Source organism: Nematolebias whitei, chromosome 4 (genome assembly GCF_014905685.2).
Source record: "Nematolebias whitei isolate Nwh7 chromosome 4, NemWhi1, whole genome shotgun sequence".
Lineage (NCBI taxonomy): Eukaryota > Metazoa > Chordata > Actinopteri > Cyprinodontiformes > Rivulidae > Nematolebias > Nematolebias whitei.
The window spans coordinates 45,096,368-45,103,349 of NC_056501.1; the positions used below are offsets into that span (position 1 = coordinate 45,096,368).

Consider the following 6,982-nt stretch of genomic DNA (forward strand, 5'->3'; position numbering starts at 1 on the left):
GAAGGTGCTATTTAAGAGACTGAGCTGAAAACAGCACCTCAGACTGAAGAAGTCTCTCGGACGAGAGACGAAACGTTTCTACATTTTTTGTTGTTTTGCTTTGTTTTGTTTTTTTGAATGTCCAGAGGACCAGATTTAACTTTTTTACACATAACTTACAGTTTCTGTAAAAGTACTTCATGTAATGAAACCAAAACTTAACTGTAATATCAAAATTATTGATGTAAACCTACAATTAATATTTAACCTTCATTTATAGATCAACTACAGTTTCAGTGTGGATTTTTTGAATTTATAGTTCACAAGTGAATGCATCACAAATCTTCACATAGTGAAAAAAAATGCTTCCAAGGTCTTACTGAAGACGTTGGACGTTTGAAGATGCTTGGCCCCACCCACTTTACATCAACACTTTGATTGGTTAATTTTTCTGTCAGTTAATGAACTGAGTGAAACGCATCACTAAAGTCATCCTGCAGACTTTGACTGAGTTCAAACTCAAACATGTTTACACACAGACATTTACATTTAAAAGCATCTGATTGAATAACTACAGTCTCATGAATTAAAAATCAGTTCCTTGTTCCAATGCAAGTAGTTTACAAGAAACAAGAGAAATTAGCAACAACAAAAAAAAAGTTGAAATACCTCTTTTATATAAAGTAAATATTGATAAAACATATAATTTTAATGTAACATATATGCTGAACATAGCCTTCTCTGAAGATGTAGAACGTCCTGAGGGTTCCCCACTCGTAGAGGTATATGTTAAATGAACCAATACTGAATAAACACATAAATATTATGATTTCAACATGTGACTAACACATGATTTGCACGTTTCTCGTGAAAATTTCAAGAAGACACGAAGCATGTGAACTTCACATGTATAAAATCACGTGTAGACCCGACTCAACCTCAGATGCTGTCAATAAAATGTTGGAATTTCTGGAATGGATGTAGTTGTGTAGTGTGAACAAGCTCCTGCTTCACGTGCAAACAACAGCCTATAAAAAAGAACAGGTGGGACACAGGAAATGGTTTTAGAACAGCAGAGAGGTGTGCGAACAGCAGCAGCAACACGATTGTCGCACTCAAGAGAGTCTGATGCATTCAGTTGGATTTAACTGATTTGACAAACCGTGTAGTCTGTGAGCCCACATCTGTCTCACTTATTAGATGTGTCTTTCATTTATAATACAACAATCTACTGAAACAGTGGTGCAGTGGTGCAGTTGGTAGAGCTGCTGCCTCTCAACAAAAAGGTTGCCGAAATGAATCCAGGCCGAGCGGCCATTCTGGGTGGAGATTGCATGTTCTCTCCGCGCAGACGTAGATTTTCTCCGGGTTGTCCAGTTTCAAGGTTCACGATTCTTTATTGTCATTCACATCACATGTGGTACATGAGGTGGAACGAAACTGAGTACTCAAGGTGCCAGTTACACCCCACAATAGCAAAAATATAAAGTACCAAAAAAAGAAACAGTATACAAGGATCTAAGAAATTTGCTAAATAATGGAAGATAATACAGTATATTAAACAGCGGCCTGAATGAGTCTGTTGTGAGCAGGTGAGACTGAATACTGCAGCTTAAAGGTAAAAGCTCAGCAGCCACAATTATCTCCTTCATCTTCTTCACATTGATGTGAAGGTTGTTCTTCCTGCTCCATCTCTGCAGGTGTTCCACCTCCTGCCTGTAGCTGGACTCATCGTTGTTTGTGATGCATCCAACAATGATCCAACATCCATCAATTCTCCCACAAACCAGAAGCATGCATGTTAGGCTGATTGGTAACTCTAATGTCCCTAGGTGTGAGAGAGAGAGTGAATGGTTGTTGGTCTTGTTTATCTCTACCTGTATGTGTCCCTGGGACGGACTGGAGACCTGTCCAGGGTGTCACCCGCCTCTCGCACAGTGACTGCTGGATATGTGCGCCAGTGACCTCTGAGAACTGAAAAGGAAGAAGCAGAAAATGATAATGGATGGATCTACTGAAACCAGTCAATTTGTCCCTGTCTTTTCAAATCTGTCAAGACCCTGAAACTTGAGTATTGTGTCCCCAGCTTTAATATTCCTACATTCTGTAAATAATAATAATAATAATAATAATAATAAACTACGAATAATAACACAATAACAATAACAACAGATTCAAGGATTTATGCTACTTTATAATGCCACCACCATTTGAAGACATTTTGGAACACATCTTTTATTATAAATTTTACATTTCTTATGTAGTAAAAAAAACTCACCTCAAAACAATGAATACTTACAAATGTCTGCAATGCAACAGACTGTAGTTTTAACAGCAAAAACTACAGGATCTACAGTAAAACCGAACAAAGGCCATAGATTCCTCGCCTATCCGTTATTGTAACAGAGATATGCGATGAGGTTTTTAACCTTTCTTGTTGATGATTCATTTCATGACATTGTTCTCTCAGCAGCACTTATTGAGCCCGGTTACATGGGTAAGGTTTGAAATGTTCTTGTTTATGAATTGCAGGCTTCTATGTCAAATGTACTCAACATCATGGAGACATGTTGCTGTCTTACAAATCCTAATTGTGATACAAATAAGTTTTAAGGATGAGGACAAACTTTCCTTTTAGACATTTTCTGGGGATATTTGTTCCAAATGATTGGACTTTATGATTTAAAGTGACTGGTCATTATATTTCTCCAGATTTTTCCCTTCAAATGGACAGAAAGGGAGGTCAAACAAAGGTCAGTGTTGTTTCCTTTTAGTTGTCAAAATAAGGCATTTTCCAAATGGACTCAGTATCCATCCATCCGTCTGTCCGTCCGTCCATCCATCCGTCCATCCATTATCTTCTGCTTGTTCTGAAGTCAGATCTCAGGGCATCATCTTGAGCAAGGAGGTCCAGACATCTCTTTCCACAGCCACCTCTTCTAGGGAGGACCCCAAGGTGTTTGCAGGCCAACTGAGAGACATAGTCTCTCCAGCGTGTCCTAAGTCTTCCCCGGGGTCTCCTCCCAGTCAGACTTGCCAGAAGCACCTCCCTAGGGAGGCGGCCAGAGAGCATCTTTACAAGATACTCAAACCACCACAACTGGCTTCTCTCGATGTGGAGGAGCAGTGGTTCTACTCTGAGTCTCTCCTGGAGAATTGAACTTCTCACCCTATCTCTAAGGGAGAGTCCAGCTACCCTGCAGAGGAAACACATTTTAACCACCTGTATCCACAAGCTCATTCTTTCGATCATTACACAGAGTTTGTGACCATAGGTGAGGGTAGGAATGTAGACTGACCGGTACACAGAGAGCTTTGACTTACAGCTCAGCTCCCTCTTCACCATAATGGACCAGTACAAAACCCAGAATACTGCAGACACTGCACCAATCCATCTGTCAATCTCACGCTCCATTCTTCCCTCACTCGTGAACAAACCCCAGAGATACTTGAACTCCTCCACTTGAAACAGAACCTCACCCTATACCCGAAGAGAGCAATCGCAGCATCAATATTTATCCAAATAGGTTACCTATTTTATTTTTGTTTACATTTCTTTTCTTTTTTTGTTGTTGTTTTTCTTATTTTTCATTGTGAGTTTTTAGTTGTACATCTAATGATGTGCTAATGATCCATTGTTAGGCTGATGGTCCTTCTTGAGCATGTGATCAGCTGGTTTTGGTTGTCAGCAGCAAACTGGTTGATCCACTCTGAGAAGGTGCTATTTAAGAGACTGAGCTGAATACAGCACCTCAGACTGAGGAAGTCTCTTGGATGAGAGACGAAATGTTTCTATATTTTTTGCTTTGTTTTGTTTTTTGTTTTTTTGTTTTTTGAATGTCCAGAGCACCAGATTGAACTTTTTTGGATTTTAGTTGTACAGTTTCTCATAATTAGGAACAAGATGTGAGTAAAGCAACTCACCCAACACTCCCAGGTATCTTTAAGAGGATAGTAAAGGAAATTTGTTCTGACAAAACAAATGTTGGTCACATAATCTATGAGGTAAATGAAAGCTCTGTGTTTAGTTAACCAAACCGATCAGGTGTAGTCTGCCCTGGGGTACCTGCATGTGCTACACAATCAACTGGAAGCTATCGGGGAACACAAGAGCTATCGTTTTCTCTGACCATCAGGTCTCAAAGGGACAGTTTTTGGAAACACCAGGCATCGGTGTGTGAAATTGTACATACACACTATGGACGGCTGCAGTCAACAGTTTTCTGCGCTCACGCAAGTAGATGAACAACAGTAACATTAGAGACAGCTGTGGCTGAGTGACTAGAGCAGTAGTCTTCCAATGGGAAAGTTGGGGGTTCAATTCCACCAGCAATCACATGTTGAAGTGTCCCTGGGCAAGACACTGACCCTGTCATTGCCTCTGATGTGTCCCATTGGGGTATGGATGTGATCTAAAGCATTGATCAGTATCTACAGATTCGGATGATCTTTGTAAGGGTAGAGTGCTATATGAATGTGTGTGGAGGTAAATGAAGGCACAGATTGTGTTTTAAAGTGATTTGAGTATCTTGAGTAGATAAAAAGGTGCTAAATAAGTACAGCCCATTTACCATTTAACAATGATAAAAGCAGAATGCTGTTTGTACTGCTCACCCTTTTCAATTTACCAGAGCTTCTGACACTGAACATATATGAGCTGCACCATCTCCTGGGATTCTGGTGCGTTTTAAACACTCTAAAACATCCTGTCGGTCTAAACACCGTTAGTGTGCTCACTATTTTGGATTTAGCTTTTTTCATGCTTCAGACTGAAGTGTCTGTGCTCATGTGTTGCTTAAATACAATAATCCCAGCAGCAGCGAGTGACTGTGCATGGAAACAAAAACAGATTCAACATTTTTTGTGGTCTTGTCTGAACAGCGATTGTGATTACAGCATCACCATGTGAACGTTTACCTTTTCCAAAACTTTTATCAGAAAATCTCTCCAATTTCTAGAGATCGTGCTTGTGACTTGTGACAAGTTTTACTTGTTTACAGTAAGACCACGCGGAACGCGCCCAATCCCATCTGATCTTGGAAGCTAAGCAGGGTCGGGCCTGGTCAGTACTTAGATGGGAGACTGCCTGGGAGTAGGTGCTGTAAGCTTTTTTCAGAGGGGCTGAGATGGTGTAGAGGAAGGGCCGTCAACTTTGGACCAGAAAGTCACAGGGTCAACTCCCTGCCATGCCCACATGTCGTGGTGTCCTTGAGCAAGATACCTAATCCCTAACTGCTCCCCGGGCACTTACATAGCTGCCCACTGCTCCACCTGGGTGTATCCCAGGTGGAGCAGTGGGCACTGGGTGCACTGGGTGCACTGGTGCACATTTAACCAAGCACTGGGTGCTTGGGTAAATGCAGAAAACTAATTTCCTCAATGTATGGGAACATACAATGATGACAGCACAAAGCATTGTCTTTCTCTTTCTCTTTGTGTAATGGCCATAAAGTCATAAAGCTTTTAACAAAAACACTTCAAGCAGAAACTTAGTCACCTTTGTGCCACCTCGGTTTATTTTTTGAATGGACCTTGGTGGTAATTCGGATTGAAGTTAACCCACCCCTGATGTGCCTTTGTGCTGCAAAGCAAAATAGTAACACAGCAGACATGTGAAAAGGTAAGATGGCATTGTGGCTCAATAACGTGACGATATAAGGTCCGTGACCATCAGTTGCAGCATTAAACAACAAGAGTATTTATTACTGGAAGAGGATAGATGATCACACACAGCAACTTTGTTTTGAGTTTAACAAAATGGTTAAGCCCAAAACAACTGGTTAAACTGAATTTATTCAAAACCTTTTCTTTAACAATACAAATGAGACTTCCATCACATATTTCTTGCATTGTATTTTAAGTGCGTCTTTGGTTCCACCTCTCATGCCTATGTGAGGGGTGGTCATCTCCACTGTCAATGCATGGCCAGAGGAAGCATATATATTAGGACTGGAATTTGTGGACAAATGTTTTGTGAAAGTGCCCATATAACCTTTTTGTGTCAATCAAATTCTGTTAGAACTTATTCTGGAAAAGGTTGAGTAAGATGTGTTCTGCTCTGTGTGTGCTAATGATTCCAGCATTGCATCTTTTCTTTTTTCTTTTGCGCCTGATCTCAGTCTCTGTTCGCCCTTCTTTTCATTATTCCTAATTACCGGTGGGGGCCCTCTTAATCTTAGCACACTGCACAATAATGACCTTCAGGAGGCTTCACCACCCACAAAGAACTTCCACAAAGAAAGCAAAAGGAGACGACGATTAAATCGGTGCATAAATCTTAAGTGTCTGCAAACGTGTGCCTCTGAGGGAAGGACACTGTGTGAAAGTGTGACCTAAGGATTAGCTATGTGCTTGGTGGGGGTGGGGTGGGGGGAGGTGGGGGTCCCTAAAAGGTCGGCGGTCACCTGTGGTTTAACAAAGAAACTCAAGCCCACCACAAAAGTCATGTAGCTGGGAGCAGGGGCAGGGTGAAGCAAGATTATTACCATGGGCACTCGCCTGCTTTCCAACAATGATAGATTAGCATCTGTACATCCCAACACACTGACACTAATTCTCAGGGGGAGGGTGGAGGGGACTATGGCCAAAAGCCGGAGGGAGGGGAAGCATGGTGGACATCTGTAGCTATGCAACAGCATGTTGCTGTGCCGGCTGTCAAGCATTAGTAGATTAGATTTAGGCTGTCTTCCATCTGTATCTCATTGAGTCCAACTGGAAAAAAGTAACCCTGTAACTCGAAGAGGACATTAAGAGGACAGAGTCCACCATCAAGACGCTAAAGACAGAGTCCACCATCAGGACACTAAAGACAGAGTCCACCATCAGGACACTAAAGGCAGAGTCCACCATCAGGACAATAAAGACAGAGTCCACCATCAGGATACAATGAGGACAACACTACCAGCAAACAAAGGGTTTTAAAGAGCTCATGCTTTGTTTTCCTGGTACACCATTCTGTCTCAAAACATAATGTAGTGATCGAAGTTATCAGACTAAAGAAAGT

General features: G+C 41.4%; 1 pseudogene; it reads left to right on the forward strand.

Moving 5' to 3' along the window:
- Positions 1–4,971: 4,971 nt before the first annotated feature.
- LOC119409199 lies at positions 4,972–5,087 on the forward strand (annotated as a pseudogene).
- Positions 5,088–6,982: the final 1,895 nt, after the last annotated feature.